General features: G+C 49.2%; 1 protein-coding gene and 1 long non-coding RNA gene across 2 annotated transcripts in view; both read left to right on the plus strand.

The window, feature by feature from the left end:
- The window catches only part of PTPN3 (protein tyrosine phosphatase, non-receptor type 3), a 126824-nt gene that overhangs the window by 26014 nt on the left and 79840 nt on the right, over nucleotides 1-20970 (plus strand). The gene's annotated exons all lie outside the window — the stretch shown is intronic.
- On the plus strand, nucleotides 46-10381 carry LOC106697036. The gene is made up of 2 exons (XR_001348058.2): nucleotides 46-251; nucleotides 9993-10381. It is a non-coding gene; the product is annotated as an uncharacterized LOC106697036 (long non-coding RNA).

A 20970-nucleotide genomic window follows, 5' to 3' on the forward strand; every position in this document is an offset into this window, starting at 1 on the left:
GGCGGACACGACCGGCGGAGCCCGCGCGGCCGGCGGCATCCGGAGGGCCCCGCGGCGCCGCGACCCAGGCCCTGGTTGCCTAGGGGGCGCCCAGCCCGTGGGGAGCCAGCCAAGCTCGGCGGCCAGACCTTCTGAGCTCCCCGGGCGAATCCGCCTCTCGGCTTTCAAAGATGGCATTTCCTGGGCCTGGCATGAACTCCAGCGCCAGTAAACCCTCCCCGTTCCGCAGGCGACACGGGATGGTTTACCAGGTACCTGCGGGGAGACAGCTGCAGTGGGGGAGTGCATGTGAGCGCGCAGCACCCCACCCCCCCCCCCCCGGAAATTCCCATTTGCAGCAACCTAAACTTACTCAGAAGTTGCGCTTGCCTTAAAAATTCATGGGAAGTTGAGACAGCTTGACACCTGGGCTGTCCGAGGCGGTGCAAAGAGCTTGTGACTTGAACACTGGAGACCTCCGGTCAAGTTGGTCTCCCCCTTGGCCAGCTGGTGACCTTGAGCGAGCTGTCTAACCTCTCTGATCTTCAGTTTCCTCCCCTGCAGACAGCCGGTAATAATGCCCACCTCACTGGGTTGGTGGGTAGATTAAGTGGGATAAATTATGTGGAGGTGTTTGGCACTGTGCCCGGCGCAAAGCAAGTGAGCAGTTGGCGTGATGCGAATTTAATTCGTTTAGAGACCCTCGCGGCTCCCATTTCACCAGGAAATTAGAATCAGGGAAGCATCTTCAGGGCCTGGTGGCAGAGTGACAGGCCCCCGTCTCTGTGCCCTGGAGAACTTCTGCTGAAGTCAAGGGCTTTGGAAAAGCAATTTAGGGAATTGTAATCGGAGAGCATCTTCTTTAAAAGCAGTTTTATACATTCAGGAACTCCAGAAGTTGGCAGTTCAGCTGTACTTACAAAAGAGCTGTTTTGCGAGAGGATCCATTCTGCAAATGCTTAAGCAGATGATGCTTGAAAGTAAAGCCAGGTTAGGAAGATTTCTGTTCTAAAAAGCTTCTAAACTCAGCTTTTGTGATTATTTAGATCAGGGTTTCTTAACCTCATGGCTGGGGTTCCTTAATTCTTTGTTGTGAGGCCTGTTCTATGCATTGTAGGTTATTGAGCCGCATCTCTTGTCTCTACTCACTAGATTTCAGTAGTAATCCCTCTCCCTCTGTTGTGCCAACCAGAAATGCCACCAGACATGGCCAGATGTCCCCTGGGGGGGGGCCAATATCCTGTCTCACTTTTTAGAACCACTCCTGCTTTCTGTCATTAGCCTGTTGAAGTTGTCAGAGCATTTCATCTTTTGTTTTTCCTATCATAACTAACCTTTGTATAGGCTTATAGAACTGCACAGAGTGTATCCACAATATCAACTCATTTAATTTTTACAACTCCCCCAGGAGGCTGGTGTTATTCCCATTTTACATGTGAGGAAATTGAGGCTTTGAGCAGCGGATTATACATTATGTGGTGTAGTTGGGATGTAACTCAGGTTTCCTGATTCCATGGGCAGGTCTTTTTGTTCTGTATCAAGATGCCCTTTATTGTACTGAGATTTTTCAAATAGATAACTTTGCTGATGATTGCATCAAGATGTGAAGTAGATTGGAAGCTGGAAACCTTTCTGAGATTGACTAGTTGAACATTAACCGTAGGCTATTATCTGACAGAGAGTAGGTCGTTCTAGTTAAATATTCTAGTTTATAGCGAGCTCCCATAAACCCCACGTACAGTTAATGGAATACCAATTTGCAGAGAATTAGAGTAGAATAAAACGTGCCTCGTACTCTGTATTGATCCTGAGTTGTCTCTGGTGATTTGCCGTCTCTTAAAATGGACTCCTGTATGCAAATTAGACATTAGCTGGGGAATGTAAAAGGTCAAGTTACTGAAGTCATATCTGAGTGGCGGAGGCATTCTGTTCCGCCAGCATTTATTAGTCAAGCTGCTTCTGTATGGCAGATGCCGTGCTGGGGGTGGGAGATGCAGAGTTGGCCAGTAGACCCCAGTGAATCCAGGGTGACAAGGTGGGGACTTCCTTTTCAAGGAGAGGCCAGGTCAGATACATAGCAGGCCCCCAGGAACAGCTTGGGGCAGGAGAAAGAGCCTAAGTTAACACAGAGTTAAATGCAGGGCCCCACTCTGCTTCACCACTCCTGTCTCTGAGCCCTCCTTTCTGCATTTTATCACAGAGAGGTGTCCTGGTAGCTTTTCACTTTTTCACTCAAGTGTCAGGACCCTGGTTAGAGACACATCTTATTCCTCACAGGAGTTGGGGTTCCCAGCTGGTAATTGGTCTCAGCAGATTGATTGTGGACTGTGAACGGGGAGATTTCATATACATTGTTTAATTTCAGTGTCCTCCCTGCCCCCCTTTTGCAGATAAGGAACCTGTGCTAGCAAAGGTAGTGTGCGTCTAGCAAGTGGGACGAATTTTGACCTTTTGAACCTTGATTTCAGGCCCATGAAGGATTCCGTTTTCTAAGATGAACAACCCACCAGAGGGGCTCAGCTTCAGGGATTGGAGGGAACAGGAAGACATGGCACCCTACCTCCCCACCCCAGCCCCAGGGTTTGTGGCACCTTGGGAGGGAACCAGCAATTTGTGGAGAGTGCCTATTGACCATAATCCCAGTGCTCAGCTTCCTTCCGCCAGACAGTGGTTCCTGGACAGCAGGGCCAGTCCCTCTTCACCTCTTCTCAGGGTCTGTTGCAGGGGCTAGAATGTCCAAGGCAGGGGTCCTCAAACTTTTTAAACAGGGGGCCAGTTCACTGTCCCTCAGACCATTGGAGGGCCGGACTATAGTTTAAAAAAAAACTATGAACAAATTTCTATGCACACTGCACATATCTTATTTTGAAGTAAAAAAAACAAAACGGGAACAAATACAATATTTGTATTTGCATGTGGCCCGCGGGCCTACGTAGTTTGAGGACCCCTGGCCCAAGGAACTCCGTGCTTGCCATGGCATTGACGGGCTGGTGGGGGCTGGGCAGCCTGCTGGTGTTCTTTCCAAACCTCAGCTTTTCTTACCAACTCTATTAGAGACAGGACAGGACAGGACCTCGTCACTGTCCACCCTGCTCTGGTTTGGGTCCCGGCATCCGCAGCCTCCATTCTCACAGGTGTCTCCTTTCATCTGCCTCAGGGGGGACTAAAGGGAGTGCTTGGTAGGCGCCTGGCTGAAATCTGACCTGGTGATGGGTTCCCAACCTAGAGATTTGCATCACACAGCTTCCAGTTGTGCCTCCAGTGAAGACCAGCTGTGAGCACAGATTTAACAGCAAATTCAGACATTTATTGAGTCTACTAGAGGCCCGATGCATGAAATTCGTGTAAGGGGCTCAGCCCCTGCCACGGTGGTGGCTAGCTACCTCAGACCCCACCACCGCAACGGCTGCCTCGCCCCTTGAAGCCCCGACTTCATCTGGAAGGTCATCTGGAAGGACATCCAGAAGGACGTCCAGTCTAATTAGCATATTACACTTTTATTATTATAGATAGCATATGTCAGGCAATAGGGTTACAGAGATGAAATTTGAACCCCTGTTTTGGAAGGACTCATGGTGGAGTTGGGGAGACTGACCTGTGTGTTATCTGTCTGTCTGTCTATCTATCTATCTGATAACTACTTTACAAGAGGCTAAATCAAATGCAAAGAGACCAGTGGAGGCGGCCACTCATTCTGATGGGCATCAGGCACATCATAGGGAGTCGCTGGCATTTGAATTCAGCCTTGAAGGTAGAAAAAGATGGTACTCAGGGGGCAGACAGAACAGCAGATGTAAAGACTCAGAGGCATAAAGAGACCTTGTGTGTCTCAGGAGTGGTGACTCTTCCCCTTCTGAGAGTGCTCCTGCAGTTAGGGTACTCCCCCATCCCTGTACGGGGCCTGGCTTCACTCCACCCAGGGCTCAGTGCCCATTCCCCGTCTTTTCCTCGGAGAGGATCGGTGCCTCTGGCTTGACTTCAAGGTACGAGCACCTTCTGCCTGGGATGCCTCTGGTTTTAGTTATTCAATACTGATAGAGCGTTTACTGGCTACCAGGCACTGCTCTGAGGCTTTCCAAATATTAACTCATTCATTTAATCCTCGTAGCAACTCTCCGACCGGGCTGCATCCGTGAGTAGCAGCCGCTTGGTAGGTAGGTCAGGGCAGAGCTCCTCTCCCCAGCCTGTGCCCCTCTGTGGGTGCTGCTCTGATTGTGGTACACCTTCTCCTGGCTCACTTCATTGTTGTGCCAGAAAACAGCCGAGTCTGAGAGTTGAGAGCGAGTGCTGACGGCCGCAGATTTTTATCCCTGACCCCGTGTCCTTCAGGGGACCAGCAGGGCTCCCTGACTGCATTTTCTGAACTAAAGATTGGGAACTGTAGTCTGAAAAAGAATGTTTGTGCGGCCTTTTTGTGAAAGAGGAGGGAGGCCTGGGAGGTGTTGTTTGGATACTGAGAGAGTGGAATTTTTGAGACATTTTGATGGTTTATGTGGAAAGTTAGGACAGAGGATTTGAAATTGGAATAGCCCTGGAAAATTCAGGTCCTATGATTTACTGTCAGGATACACAAGCTTTTAGTAAATATTTAAGCACTGTGTAGCTTGGAGTGAATTTTTTGTACTGAGCCCATTGGAGCCTCAAAAGGGGGTAAACAGTATCTTCTAGTCCCAGAATATTGCAACTTCCCACAAGCCCCAGTTTACAGATGGGGTGAGAAAGCTGAGGCTCAGAGAGAGGATGTCACTACCCAAAGGGCACATTGCTGGTAAGTAGGACATCCAGATTTGAACCCAAGTCTGTCCCTAGACAGGTCCTTTAACTGTGAAATGAGGACCTTTAAATGGACCATTTGAAAGGAGCTAATGACTGAAAACCTACTGAGGCAGAACTTGGCACAGAAAAGGGTCCCCTCCCTTGTGGTCAGGCCCCTGACTCTTCGGACAAGCACTTTGTTTGGTGCTGAGAATGGCTGTGGGCGAGTCATGGCCCCTCCCAGGGCAGGGCTACCGGTCCTAGCTCTTAGCACAGAAGGGATGTTCCAAGGGGCAGGATCCAGGGCCAGAAAGGGGCGGTGGCCAGCTGGATGCTGTGTTGATGAAAGGCACTGGTCTGGCTTTGAGAGCAGGATGTGAAGACCTGGCCCCTGTACCCCGCTTCCCTCAGGTGAGTCAGCCTCAGTGTGGACCTGAGGTTTTTAGTTAAGAGGGGCAGGAACCAGCTCTGGCCCTAATCACGGGTGGGCTGGGAGAGGGGAGGATGACAGCCTGGACCCAGGCCTTGCCTGCTGTTTCCCCCCGCCGCCTCCCCTCCCCTGACCTGGTGATCAAATTTATACATGGTTGTTGGAGAAAATTAAAAATTAAATGTCAGGGAGCAAAAGGAAAATCGGAGGCTGTGAGAGCCGGGAGCCTTCTCCTCTCCTCAGTTCTCTCATGCTTTGGGGCTTTGCTCCCTAATTACCTTCCCTCACCTTCCTGAGTTGGGTAAACCTGGCTCTATACACGCGCATGCCGCCATCTGTCTCCTTTTACAGAGCTTTTCACAGGTGCAGTTTTGCAGTTAATTAGTGTAATTATTAGTACCTGTCTCCCAGCTGCACTGTGAACTGTGAAATCTTTCTTTTTTTCTTAAAAAAAAAAATTCCAAGACTTATTGCTTTCTTTTTAATTCTTATTTTGACCTAATTCAGACACAGAAAAGTTCCAAAAATAGAACAAAGAACTCCCATATACTCTTCACCCAGATTCCCCGAATGGCACCATTTTATCACATTTATTCTATCTTTATCTCTACATAGGTATTTTTAAAAAATATGTATTTTATTGATTTTTTACAGAGAGGAAGGGAGAGAGATAGAGAGTCAGAAACATCGATGAGAGAGAAACATCGATCAGCTGCCTCCTGCACATCCCCCACTGGGGATGTGCCCGCAACCCAGGTACATGCCCTTGACCGGAATCGAACCTGGGACCCCCCAGTCCGCAGGCCGACGCTCCATCCACCGAGCCAAACCGGTTTCGGCCTACGTAGGTATTTTATGTAGGTATTTTTCCTGGACCATTTAAGGATTAGTTATAGACACTTCTGTGTATTTTCTAAAAATGATGACATTCTCCTATATAACTATAGTACAGTTTTTAGAATCAAGAAATCAATATTGATACAATACTATAATCTATAGAACTTATTCAGGTTTTGCCAGCTGTCTCGATAGTATCCTTTATCACAAAGAAAAGCCCAGATCATGGGTTGCATATGGTTGTCATGTCTCTTTATTCTTTTTTTTTTTTTAATATATTTTATTGATTTTTTTACAGAGAGGAAGGGAGAGAGATAGAGAGTTAGAAACATCGATGAGAGAGAAACATCGATCAGCTGCCTCCTGCACATCTCCCACTGGGGATGTGCCCGCAACCCAGGTACATGCCCTTGACCGGAATCGAACCTGGGACCTTTCAGTCCTCAGGCCGACGCTCTATCCACTGAGCCAAACCAGTTTTGGCATGTCTCTTTATTCTTTAATCTGGAGTTCCTCAGCCTTTCTTTGTCCTTTATGACCTTGACATTTTTGGCGAGTGCAGGCCAGTGGTTTTGTAGAATGCCCCTCAATTTGAGAGTGTTTAACTCACCATTGTGTCCCCAGTGCCCCTGAGACATCAAATGCACTCAGTGAGTATTTGTTGCCTGAAGAGACCATAAGGTGGAAGAAAAAAGCAGGTTTTCTAGTTTTCCCACTCCCAGTCTTTTCCTTACTGAGGGATGTTCTTTAGTTGCAATCATAGTATACATAGGTTCGAATCCTGCTGTTTTCATAATGCAGTTTTCCCCCCAAAAGAGAGAGAGACTTCCGCAGGGAATAGTGAGCCTGCTGTCCGCACAGGCATGCAAGCAAACACTGGGTGATGGCTTGGCAGGGCAGCTGGAGAGGAGAATGGAACATTTGATGAGGGGTGAGACCCAGCCTGGAGGTCCCTCCCAATGCTAACCTGCCTTCTCTAACTGGGCTTGAACTTTGCTGGCCTAGGGGCCCAAGAATAGAGTGACTAGAACTCATCATCCGAACCAGAACATTTTGAGAATAAAAGAGGCGGCTATTAATAATTGCATCTAACCAACTAGCCTCAGCTGGGACTACCCTAGCAAATGAGGATGTGTGGTCACTCTACCCACATGTGACTTTGAGGTTGGAGGTCAGTGTAATGCCGGTGGTCTTGATCCAGCATCTAGAAGGGTTCAGGAATCTGGAGAAGGCGCTGTGTGTAGATTAAATAGGAGAGACGAAACATAATTTTGAAAGGCATTAGGGGGCCAGAGGAGCTTGGCTAAAGAAACCAAGTTCTCCTCATCTCAGGACCCCTTGCTATTTATTAACACAAATTGTCCTAAGGCAAGGTAGATATACACATCAAAGGGTAGGGTTAGTATACAGAATCCATTGTCAGATTGGGGAAAAACTGCTTACAGCTGTTCAGGTGTTTGGCCAGTAGGAGGCAATAACATGTAGATTAAGATGCTCTTAGCTGTCTGGCAGCAAGCAGTCATTTTATGCATCCTTTTCAGGTTTGGGGAAATGCCTTCAGCCACCTCCAGATGTTCAGCCCTGCTGACATGCTGGAATTGGCTTCCGGCATCAGTGCAGGCAAATTAGCCTAGAAACGCCCCTAGCTCTAGGAATCCTCTACCTGGATAAAGACAAAACTTACCTCCTTGACATTGCCGGCCAGTCCATGTCCGTGGCTCGGGTCCCCTCTGGTTGCACCTCCGTTGGCATGCTTTGCTCCTGCTTCACCAGCCGCCTGTCAGCCCTCCCTTTACCTGTTCCTTCCTGCCACATGACTGCCAGAGCCTGCAATGTCACTTATGTATCCAGGCTGGATGGAGGAGGGAGGGGAGAGGGGGTTTGGGATAGATGCACAAGGGGGACAAACAAGCCAGCTGAGCTTCTCACTGACCAAATTCTAATGGAATGTGAGAGCCAGGGTCTGCAGGTGAGGTGGGGCCGAAGACTAGAGTCTCCCTAGACCAGTGGTTGGCAAACTGCGGCTCGCGAGCCACATGCGGCTCTTTGGCCCCTTGAGTGTGGCTCTTCCACAAAATACCGACTTCTGCGCATGGGCCACGAAGTTTCAATCGCACTGTACGTGCACACCCGCACGTGGTATTTTGTGGAAGAGCCACACTCAAGGGGCCAAAGAGCCGCATGTGGCTTGCGAGCCGCAGTTTGCCGACCACGGCCCTAGACCAGTGGTTCTCAACCTTGGCTGCACATTAGAATCACCTGGGAATCTTTTTAAAATCCTGATTTCTGGGCCTCATCCTCCGGAAATTCTGTTTCTTTGTTACTCATGATGTGGCCCCACCCCATAACAAAGAAACAGAATTTCAATTAACAAGGTTGAGAACCACTGCCCTAGACCTTATCTTCTGGTTCCCTGGTACTCACACCTGCACCCTGTCTTCCTCTTCCAGCCCTGGGTGGAAGAGGTCAGAACTAAGTCGCTGCTTTCCCTAGAGGCAGGGAAGCAGGTGTCATTGGGGACCCAGGCACAAGAGGATGGTCATCAGATGACCGGTAGGTGCAGACAGGGACTTGGATGCAGAGAAACCAGGAAGGAAACCAGCATCTAGGAATCCCGGAACAAGGTCACAAGGTCAGCAGGGGGCCGTTTATCAGGAAGCCTGGAGTTGTAACGCTATAGGTAGGGTCAGTGTGGTTTGGTACTTTAACCCATTTTCTTCCTCGCAAAAAAATACCATCCCTGACTTCCCAGGTTAAAAAATATTACAGGATGCCCTAACTGATTTGGCTCAGTGGGTGGAGCGTCGGCCTGCGGGCTGAAGGGTCCCAGGTTTGATTCTGGTCAAGGGCATGTACCTTGGTTGCGGGCACATCCCCAGTAGCGGGTGTACAGGAGGCAGCTGATCGATGTTTCTCTCTCATCGATGTTTCTGACTCTCTGTCCCTCTCCCTTCCTCTCTGTACAAAGTCAATAAAATATATTAAAAAATATTACAGGATGAAAATGGGCATGTACATTTTTCTGGGGCGTCGCAGTCATGTGGCCTCACAAACGCAATCCAGGCAGTACAGTATTTTTATAACTCTAGGCATCGGTGGCTTTAAGGGGAAAGCCAGTTCGTGAAGGAGAGTTCTAGTTCTTTGAGTGCAAGACACTAGCACTGGCTGAACTTGGGAAAGGTTTTCTAGTTAACTGTTATGTTCTGTTTGACTGGTTAAATGTTCTTTTCTATCCCAAAGCTCAGCTATGTAAAAGCATTTAGTTTCCGGTCATTTCTTTCAGGACAGAAAGAATCACACAGTGTCAGAACTGGAAGGGGCCTCAGAAGAGCCTTTCCCAGCTCGATTTTACATTTGGGGAAACTGAGGCCCTGAAGGGCTGTGGCACACGCCAGGGCACACAGGTAGTCACAGAGTAGGGACTGGTACCCGCGTTGTACAGTTTCAAGCCCCCAGGTCTCAGGTGTGTTTTCTAGATCTCATCTAAGGAAGTTTATTAGATCGACTATATTTCTGTAACTTTGTTAATAATGTGCATGGGCGTTTCTCTCACTATAGAAATGAATTGTGTTGACGTTGAAGCAGTTATGCATTTCTTGCTCTCTTATGTAGAAGTTGCTAGGCTGATTTTGTTCATATAAGGAACATACGAACTTTCTATTGGATTTCTGTGTTCTCTACTAGTGTTTCTCGAACTTTGACACATCAGAATCACGTGTGAAAACACGGGCTGCTAGGTCCCGCCCCAGAGTTTCTGATTTCTGAGGGTCTGAATCAAACTCCCTGGTGGGACCTGAAAATTTGCATTACCAACAAGCTCCCGGGTATGGCTGCTGGTCCAGAGACCAGGGACCATGCTTTGAGGACCTCTGCCCAGGCGTAGTGACAGTTTCAGACTGTGCTCTGTGCTTTGCAGCCGGCTAGGCCCTCCCTGCCTTGCACCTCCCTGTTACTCCCACACCACCCAACCTAACCATCTCACTCTTTCCAGGTCTCCTACCTGTTGTCCTCGCCTCTCCAGATAACCCACCGCCTGTGGCCCTGAGATGCTCAGAGCCTCCTCACCTTTACCCCTCCTCCTTCATTTTCTGGCTCCTCTTCTTCCTTCCTTTCCTCCAGTCTGAAAAAATGAGTGTCTCTGGCTCAAGCTTACTGATGGAAGACTGTCGTCCCCTCACCTTGGGAGAAAACTTCTACAAGTCGACACTTCTCTTTCACTGCCGAGGAATAGTCTGCCGTTGCTGAAAAGGATTTGCTGTCACCGCTCTGGACACAGACATACTGTTCAATTCCAGGCGTCCAGATTTTCTATACCTGTAATGAAAGACGTATTTTTTTTTAAATGTGGTAAAATACACATAATGTAAAGTTTACCCTCTTCATCATCTGTAAGTGTACAGTTCTAGGCATTACATATAGTCAGTGTCGTGCTGCCATCACCCTCGTGCAGCCACCACCTCTTTTCATCTTGCAAAACTGAAATCCTATGTGTATCACCTCCCCCTGACCCTCTGCACATCCCAACCAGAGCTCAGCACCTTCTTCCTTCAAAACACTCTCTCCTGAAGTCTTCGCTGTGAAACCCCAGGTCACGCTTCACTCACCCCCACACCTGTCCTGGACAGATCCACCTGGGAAATCCCTCCCCCAGCCCGCCCCTCCTCCCCACCTCCTGACACTGGGAGAGCCCCTGAGCATCTCCCCCTAGAAAATGCCCAGGCTGAGCTGTGGTCACAGCCCAGACAAGGCCCAGCAGCCAGGGGCACACATCTGTCTTCAGAGCCCTCACCACACTGAGAGGTGATTCTTCACGCATCTCTCTGACAAGCCTGTGCGGCCCCGAGGCTGAGGCCGGGGACCTGAGATAGCCTTTTACCTCTGACCACCAGCCCCCGCCATGGAGCTGCCTGCAGTTGGTTCTCATTAAATGCCTGGGGCGTCAGAGAGAAGGGTAAACACAGACTGTTCACGAAGGAAGAATGTGTAAAGCCCTGTGACTAAAAGACAGCACGGAGAGCCAAGCACTGAGTCGGGGTGTCTGGGAGGGTGTTGGTGTAGAGGGGAAGATGGTTTGAGGAGTCAGCAGGGCCTCAAGTGAAAATGCCAAGATTGCCGAAACCGGTTTGGCTCAGGTGATAGAGCATCGGCCTGCGGACTGAAGGGTCCCAGGTTCGATTCCGGTCAAGGGCATGTACCTGGGTTGCGGGCACATCCCCGGTGGGGGATGTGCAGGAGGCAGCTGATTGATGTTTCTCTCTCATCGATGTTTCTGACTCTCTATCTCTCTCCCTTCCTCTCTGTAAAAAATCAATAAAATATATTAAAAAAAAAAAAAGAAAATGCCAAGATGGACTTCAGAGGTTGAGGGGGAACCCCACAGGGGTGAGTGCTGCGATGGGACTCGGGCATCAGCGTTGAGGAGCAAGAGTTAGGCTGGCGTTCTCTGAAGGGGTGGGGAGTTCAGCAGGGATATGGGGATATCGGTCAAGAAACCATGTGGTCTAAGGTCGGAGGGCAAAGCTGCTTTTCGCTGCTGCTTTCAGGAGAGGACAGGTGCCCAGATTTAGACAGATTGAGGATAAAGAATTCCAGCTTCACCAGGCTTGGTGGAGCCAGCAGATTGGGGCCAGCCTTCAGAGCGAGGCAGCATCCAGAGCACACTCACAGCGGTTAGCACGTTAGCACATTGAACCTCAACCTTCACGAGGCTTGGTGGAGCCAGCAGATTGGGGCCCCGTGAGCTGGGACTGTTAGCTCCCTGAATGTCAGTGCCCTGTGAGGTGGGGTCAGCTTCATTTTCTTGAGGAGGAAGTGGAGTCTCAGAGAGGTCTGTAACTTGCCCAGGGCCACAGCTGGGAAGTGGAGGAGTCGGGCCAGGACTGGGGTCTGGGGGCCAGAGAGTGTCAGGTGGGGCATCCCAGCCTTGGAGCAGGGTTTCCCGAGAGGAGTGACTGCAGGTGTGGTAACAAGGTCAGTGCGGTGACAGGGTCGGGAGGGCGGTTGGCGTCAGGTTCTGGAGGCAAGAGGGAGGAAGAGGAAGCAGGGTCAGGGGACAGAGACACCTGTTACACACCTGGGCACCAGGAAAGCGTCAGGTAACAGCATTTTTAGAAATTCTGTCAGTTTGATTTTCTTAACTCATTATTGCCCAGAGACAATTTAGGAAATACAGAAAGGTGGAAAGGATAGTAAAACTCACAATTATATTTTTATGGTCTTGCGAGTTCCCCTATACTTACGTTATAGGTATGGGTATACTGTACATACAGTTTTATAACCAGCCTTTTTGATGTGCTGTTCTAATCACTTCCACGTCATTATGAAGTCTTCACGGACACCCTGTGCCTATTTTGTGACTTACTTACCTGGCCCTCTGAAGTTGGAAATCCTCTTTTTTCTTAGTTGTAATTTTCAATGTTACAAATGTCTCTGGGAGGAAATCTTTGCCAATAAAAGTGACGGTAGGTTCCTAGGAGTGGAGTTACTGATCAGTCAGCCTCCCGCACAGCTGGAGTGATGCGCTGTTAGGAGCGCGGACACAGCCTTCTGAAAGCGCTGCGAGCTTTGTGCACATTAGCTGTTGGTTCATTCATTTGTGTGTGCAGGTCACAAGCGTTTATGAAGGGCCTGTGGGGAGAAACCCCATTCTCTGAGGCCAGGTCAGCAGAGTGTCCGCTGCCAGCATCTCGGGCTGACGGACATGTAGGAGTGATTTGTCACCCACGTGTCTCAGGCCCAGGAGCCTGGGACAGCCCTGGGCCTCTGCAGGGGCCAGACAGTGCTCACCTGTGAGTTTGGAGCCACCTGCCTTCCCCTCGGTAAGGATTAGTGATAGGGTACATACCGAGAGTGGTGTCCCCCACTTTATCCTTTTGTTGTTGTTGTTAATCCTCACCCGAGGATATTTTTGCATTGATTTTTAGCGAGTGGAAGGGAAGAGGAGAGAGAGAAACATCAATATGAGAGAGATACATTGATTGATTGCCTCCCGAAAGTGCCTCCACCAGGGCCAGGAATTGAGCCTAGACTGAGGTACACACCCTTGACCAGAATCAAACCTGAGACCCTGCAGTCCTCTGGCCGACACTCTATCCACTGAGCCAATCTGGCTAGGGCCCCCATTTTATCCTTTTAATGCATGCATTGAGCAGGGGCTAGGCTCTGTTCCCCTTGCTAGGGATACAGCAGTTAAATAGTAAAAGTCCCTGTGCTCAGGGAATTTCATTCTAGTGAGAGTTAGGGACATGGGGATTTCGAGGAAGAGGAGGATGAGGAGGAGGAAAAAGAAGGGGAAGGGTATGGGGAGGAGGAGAGCAGTAAACAAATAGGGCGGGGGAGGAGGAGAGCAGTAAACAAATATGTGATATGTCTGATGATGGTAGCTGCTAAGGAGAAAAGAGAGTAGGGCATGAAGAAAGTGGGGGAGAGCCAGGTGGAGGATGTCTGAGGGTGTCCAGCCGGAGGAACAGGTGTGCACACCTGAGGTGGGAATGAGGAACAGGATGGGGGCAGTGTGGCTGGAGCAGAGAGTGGGTGTGGTGCTACCTGAGGCGGGCAGGATAAGATCTAGGACCCAGGGGTCATTTTTTTGTTAGGAGCCAGAGAGCCACTCCTACCATGTGAAGGAATTCAGACTAATCTCATGGATCTTTTGTTGCTAATCTGCACTGTGTTTGGTGGGGAAAGCCCGGGATCTAGGAAGTCAGTGCCTCCATCGGCCCTTCAGGGTCCTCCTCTGTGCAATGAGGGACTTGAACTAGGAAACTGGGAAGGACATGTTGAGCTTTGCAGGGCTGCGGCCTCTGCCCTGTCATTAGTTAAGTGTGCTAGTTAGATCTTGGATCATTTTCGTTTAAGTGATAGGAGTGTGTGAGTACAATTGATGATCTATATTTAGTTCTTAATATGTATGTTTATGAATCAGATTTACTACTTTGTTTCAAACTGGAGTCTTTCTGCCAGTTGGTCTTGTAGCTGGGTGGAAGGTGGGGAGTGGAGTTTATCCACTCAGTGGTTTGTCCACTCAACCATCCATTTATCCCAGTTAATTATTGAGTACCTGCTGGGTAGGCACTGGGCTGGCTGCCTACACCATAGTGGTGATTTTGAAAAGACCCAGACCCTGTCTTCATGAAGTTCATGATCTAGTGCAGGGATGCTACCTAGCTCTGCCAGAGGGTCACAGTGGGGAGGCGACCCTGGTCAGAAAAATCAGGGCAGCCCCATCACATGTCATATACACAAATTAACTCAAAATGGGTCCATTGCCTAAATATAAGCACTAAAGCCTTAAAACCCTTATGAAAGAAAAACATAGGGGTAAATCTTCATGACCTTGGATTTAGCAATGGATTCTTGGGTATGACAACAAAAGCACAGGCAACTAAAGAAAAACAGAAAAATTGGACTTCATCAAAATTAAGAACTTTTGTGCGTTAAAGGACGTTATCAAGAAAGTGAAAAGACAATGTACAGAATAGGAGAAAATATTTGCAAATCATATCTCTGATGATGGTTTAACATCCAGAATGTTTAAAGAACTCCCGTAACTCAATGACCCAAATTAAGATAACGCCCCCCCCCCCAAAAAAAATGGGCAGAGGACCTAAATAGGTATTTCTTTGAGGATCTGCAAATGGCCCATAAGCACATGAAAAGATGCTCAGCATCACTAGTCACTAGGGAAATGCAAATCAAAACCATAGTGATACATCACTTCACACCTTCTAAGATGTCCATCAGGAAAAAGGAACTAAGTATTGGTGAAGATGTGGAGAAATTGGAACCCTCTTACGTCGCTGTTGGGGATATAACATGGTGCAGCTTCTCCAGAAAAGTTTGGTGGTTCCTCAAAAAGCTTAACATATAATCACCATATGACGCAGCAGTTCTCCGGGATAGACACCCAAAAGAACTGAAAACAGGCTCAAACAGACGCCTGTACAGCCGTGTTCATCGCAGCACCATTCATAGTAGCCCGTGGTGGAAAGAATCCCAGTGCCCAACAGATGGATAACCAAATGTGGTCTATCCATACCATGGCCTGTGAGTCATCCTTAACACGGGATGAAGTTCTGACACATGCTACAACATGGATGGACCTTGAAGACATTAGGCTGTGTGAACTAAGCCAGACACAAAAGAACAAACATTATATAACGCCACTTACGTGAACTATCTAGAATAGGCACATTCATAGACACAGGAAGTAGAGGTTGCCAGAGATTGGGGGAGGGAGGGAACAAGGAGTTATTGCTTAATGGGTACAGAGTTTCTATGAAAAAGTTTTGGAAGTAGATGGTCAACATTGGGAATGTAACTACTAAAGCTCACTGAATTGTACACTTAAAAATGGTGAAAATGACAAAATTTATGTTCTGTTTGTTTTGCCACAATGAAAAAGACCAGAGCAGGTAGTGCAATGTCTGGGAGGGAGATTGACTGCTAGGAGCCACTGGGTGTGTGGGTTCTGCTCTGAGCCAGGTCACCTCCGGTGTGGTCCTTGCAGTCTGTAGCCAGGTTCTCTCTCCTGATGTGGGAGTCCAGTGAGATGACAAGTGCCTGCCCATCCCCTTTCATTTCATCCTCCGTTTACAGAGATCATTCTGCCTGGTAGAAAAAGGGAAAACAGCACACCTGGTGGTTTCCCCCACATCATCAGGGACCTGTTCGTCTGCTTTGCCATTTTCCTCCAGGCGGTGGTCTGGCCCCCTCTTTGGTGCTTCTGCCCTAAAGCAGGGCTCCCCTGGGCCGCACTTCACTGACATCTGTGCCTGCCCTTGGTCACATGCTCCCGCCCTCTCTGGGTTTACTGTGGGTTCTTTTGGAAGTTTGAGCCATGCTAGTTAGAAGTCATCGGAACACGCAGCCATGCCTATGATTCCACTGGGTAGGATATTGTAAAACCATAACGACAAATACCAGGGAAGTGTTTGAACTACCTGGACAAATGTTTGGTGGTGGGATAATGGGAAAGAGTGGGCTGTGTGATTGGAGAGACATTACAAATTTAACTTTTAAAAAATCGCACCCCAAACAAACAAGACGGTGTGTTGGTCTTATCTGATGTGTGGCAGTGGGTCTGCTGGACTGCCCTCTCCTTCCCCTGCAGGGTTTGTCATCTTTGGGGGGAGGGGGAAGTGGGGGCGGTCAGAGCCAATTTGTTTTTACTGCCCTGGAGGTAGATTTCCCACGCCCCTTGAAAGACCCTCAAGGTCTAGATCAGCGGTTCTCAACCTGTGGGTCTCGACCCCTTTGGGGGTCGAACGACCCTTTCACAGGGGTCGCCTAAGACCATCGGAAAACACATATATAATTACATATTGTTTTGTGATGAATCACTATGCTTTAATTATGTTCAATTTGTAACAATGAAAATACATCCTGCATATCAGATATTTACATTACGATTCATCACAGTAGCAAAATTACAGTTATGAAGTAACAACGAAAATAATTTTATGGTTGCGGGTCACCATAACATGAGGAGCTGTATTAAAGGGTCTCAGCGTTAGGAAGGTTGAGAACCACTGGTCTAGATGCTGTGAGGCTGTCCTCGGTCCTCCTGGAAACCCAGGCTCCTCCAAACCCAGGATGCCCCCAGTTCATCAGTCCCCCATCCCCTGGCTGACATGAGATTCTTGGCTTAGAGCCAGCACATCACCCTGAAGGTGAGCGGGCAAAGGTGTGGTTGAGCTCAAGTTCATTGAGAAGCCCGGCCTCCCAGGTGCTATTGTGCACCTGGGCCTCCATCAGGAGTCTTTGTGGTTCAGAGATGCCTGGGGCTGGTGCAGTAGAAGGGGCTGGTGCAGTAGAAGGGGCTGGTGCAGTAGAAAGGGCTGGGACTGGGGCTGGAAGGAGAGTTCTGAGCCAGTCAGGGGTAGGAGAGGCCCAGCCCATACCAGTACATGAGGCCAAAGCTGACCTCAGGAAATGAGGCTGCCCACTCCCGCTGTTAATGATTAGCCCAGGGTGGCAGCCTGTGGAGCTGGGAGGGCCTTGACACGTCATGTGCACTTACTCCAGCCCACGCCTTATGCAACGGTAAGAGGAAGTCATTTACGACGTTTCCCCGATTCTGAAAGAGGTGTGTTCACAATGTAAGGGTGCTGGGGATGTACTTTTTCTTTAAAGTTTATGAAATACCTGTTAATCCATTGTCATCTTAGAACAGAGGGAATGTGGTAATACATACCCCAGTCATTACTCGGGTTTCTGTAGTTGCAGAATTAATTAGGGAGAAAAGGGGTTTCCTGGACCATTTCTTCCGGAAGAGGAAATTCACCGGCATGTGAACTGTGGGGAGTGTCTGAAGATTATCTCACAGGGTGAGGATATACTTAGAGTCAGTAAATTAGAGACAATGGTGATTAAGTGGGGCCCTTTCCCCTGAGTGAATCACTTTCCTCCGAGTCATATGAACCGTTGGACTCAGTGGGCAGGTGTGCGATGCGATGTCTTGCACTGAGCTTGGGAGCGTAGCCTCATTTGGAGGCTGACTGTGGGACTTGAGCATGGTTCTCTGAGTCTGCCAATAATCTACCCGTCTGTCAAATGGGTACAGCAATGCTGCCCTCCAGGCCCAGTCAGAATGAGTCGAGCCGGGAGTAATGGATGCGAAAGTATTTGGAAAACTCTGAAGCCCTGTAGGTAAGACCCTTGGTTGCTGCTCAGGACAGGGAGCCTGGGAATGGGAGCAGGCCAGGGACTAGGCCTGAGGTGGGTGGAAAGGGTGGTAATACAGTCAATCTTCATAGCAGCTGGTGTAGAGCAAGTGTCTGCAGTGGGCCAGGCCCTCTGCTGGGTTAGGTATAAGGTCACTGCTCCTCAGGATGACTTACGGATGAGTAGACTGAGGCTTAGAGAGTGAATTTGCCCACGGTCATATCTGCCGGATGCAGTGGAGCAGGGACTGGCACCCGGGTCTGGTTGGTTCCTTCACACCTCGGATGGGCCCTGGTTTGCTGAGACCCCTGGTCCGGCTGACTGAGTGCCCCTGGAGATCGAGAAGTGGGTGGTCTCTGTCCCTGTTCCCATCTCCCAGCACGTGGAAGGCCTCGGAACAAATAAGTGCGCCAAAGGCAGCAAACAAGAGATTATTTTCGTCCGATTGTTCCTAAAAACTGTTACTCGGATTCCCATTTTGGTGTGCCTTTATACGTCTTTCCCAGAATTCGTGCAGTTTCCTTTCCTTAGTTTCCTGACCCCATCTCACCAAGACCTAAAGCCCTGGGAACCTTAGTAGGCGGCACAAAAATACATTTTTATCTTGGTTTGGAGAGGCCCTGGCAGTGTTACCCTACCTGGTCTAACCCGAGATGGCCCCTCAGATGAAAGCCTTGCAGGCAGGGGATTTTGACGCTGGGAGGACCTTTAGGCTCTCCGCTGGGAAACCCCGCGGAAAAGCAATGGGGTGGTGACTGCCCAGGTCACTTGGCCGATCCTCGACAAATAGGGTGATGCTTTGGTGGGGAGGGGTGGGAAGGTGTTTTTCTGTGTTTCCTTGAGATAACATGATGGCGACGGCTGCCAGCGGTGCGGATTGGGTTTCTCTGGCCAGGCTGCTGCCGACTTCAGACTCCTTGGCAGGCTCAGAGCTGGCGGGATGGTCCACTTGTGAGATTCCAGCTTCTTGGCTGGGATGCGCTGCGATTAGCACATCTCAAACCTTTCAAAGTGACGTTAGCCGTTTTCTGAAGACTTCTGCTGCTCTGAGCTAGCCGTGCAGGGGTGGGGACTGGAGCCGAAGATAGAAATATCATGGACTGACACCCAAGTGGGCGTGTCTCTGCCCCGAGGGCAAATATTAGCACAGTGTTTTTGTAAAGTTTATGCAACTGGATTCACATCCCTGCAGAGCAAATTTATTCCATCCTGTTTTCCAGTCTATTTGGGCCTAGTAGAACTGTTCAGAGGGAGAATGGAAAGAGTTTAATGGCTTAATTTTAGGTAGAAACTGCTCAGTAGAAAACGTATTTATTCCATTGTCTATATTTTGAGCTTGGTGTATTGCTCTCTGTGTATTTGTGTTGTTTTGCCCCCTATTTCATGATTTGATGGGCCACTTAGTTTATTTTCCAAGACTGAGGTATGAGGGGTCTGTTTAGAATTATTTCCCAGGAGAAATCCATGTAAGATCATCCAAATTTGAGTAGTGCATGTAGGGCTGACAGGTACAGAAATTAAACTTGGGGACTGTTGAAAAAAACTCATGATAGAATCTCGGTCCTAGACGCTCAGAGTTCATCTGACCCTTGCAGTTTTACCCAGGTTCTCTGCTTGGTTACCTCTAGTGATGGGGGGCTCCCTCTCTCCCAAGCCTGCCCCTTCCATGTTTGTGCAGCCTTGACTGTTGAGAAACTCTTCCTTCTGGTTCATTTCTTCTTCAAACCCTTGAAACCTTGGGCTCTAAAATAATCAGTCTAATGATCAGAGTAAGAATAAGTACCCTTGATGGGCCCTGCTCGGTGCCGGTTAATGTGCATAGGTATTATCGTCAGTGCTTAAAACAACCTTGGAAAGCAGAGAAAATGTCCCCCCTTTTATAGATAAGGAAACCGAGTCTCAGAGAGGGTGAGTGACCTCGGCAAGTTCACACAGCTTAACAAGTGGCTGAGCTGGGCTTCCAGTCTAAGTCTCTGCCAGATGTCATCCCTACCGGCCTTCCCAGGGCCTCACACCGTGTCCTGACGCCTCTTCTGTGTCATAGCCCCTTGGATTTGTGAAGAACCTAATCTCTTCCCGGAGATTTCCCTGGGATTTCAGTTATTCCTCAGACACTCCTACCAGATCTGTTTCCGTGGAGTTTCTAAAATGCCCCGGTTTCTCCTGTCTGTGCACACACAGTGTCATTTCTGGGCTGCACTGCCTCGGCCTGGCCCATTTCCCTTGGCCCTGCAAGATCCCCCAGGAAGCCTTTGTGATCTGGGCCCCTGTCCCACCCCAACCCAGTCAGGAGCCTTCCCCTGTTCCTCTGGCACGTGGGCTTTTATTCCCTCAGAACTTAGACTCCAGGCACCTCTGCCCTCCCGCCCCACCCCAGTTCCTGGCCTGGCACCCAGCAGGTGCCCAGTCAATGAATACTAAGTGGTCCGGAGCTCCTTCACTAGTGTACCATCGAAGACTAAAATAATCACCCGCAAGATCGATGAGTCTGTGAAATTGTAGCCCTCCAGTTGGGCCGGGAACTTGGCCGGTTGCTCGGAGGCTGTGGGGCAGCTTGTCTGCTGCTGAGTGCTGGAAGGCGTTCTCCTCAGCATGGTTTGGTTCAGTTCCCCCTGCGGCTGGCCGGTGTCTCCTTTTCCTCCCAGGAGACCAGCTCGCTGGCCTCTACAGTTTCTGGGTTCACCAAGTCGGCAGGTAATGGGAGAAGTTTACCAGGCACCGTTCACGGCATACTTGGGGGGAGGCGGAGTCACAGCCCTTCTCATTTCTACAGTCCACGCCACACAAGCTGCCGGAAGTGTACACGTGCGTGCGAGAGACTGTCCTAGCACTGCTCCATGGTAACCTCTACTTAAACATCGAAGCAAAACAAAACCTTAAAAATCGAATTTAAATTAATCTCGTGGCCCTAGCTGTTTGACTCAGTGGATAGAGCGTCAGCCTGTGGACTGAAGGGTCCTGGGTTCGATTCCAGACAAGGGCACATACCTCGGTTGCAGGCTCAATCCCCGGCCCTGGTTGGAAGGCATCCAATCGATGTGTCTCTCTCACATCGATGTTTCTCTCCCCCTCCTTCCCACTCGCTCTAAAAAATCAATGGAAAAATAATATCCTCCGGTGAGAATTAACAACAGCAAAAATCTCATGAAAATATTGTTAAAAGTTAGGAGAGTGGTCACCTCTAGGGGGAAGTGTCATATTTGAAAAGGGCCATGAGGGGGTCCCTGCCAGGCTTCTTGAGAGCCATGCTCTTAGAATTTGTGCTTTTCCCCCTCTGTGTGATCCTTTGAGAAAAAAGCAGGGGT

The sequence above is a fragment of the Myotis lucifugus genome, unplaced genomic scaffold (genome assembly GCF_000147115.1).
Source record: "Myotis lucifugus unplaced genomic scaffold, Myoluc2.0 scaffold_43, whole genome shotgun sequence".
In the NCBI taxonomy this organism is placed as follows: domain Eukaryota; kingdom Metazoa; phylum Chordata; class Mammalia; order Chiroptera; family Vespertilionidae; genus Myotis; species Myotis lucifugus.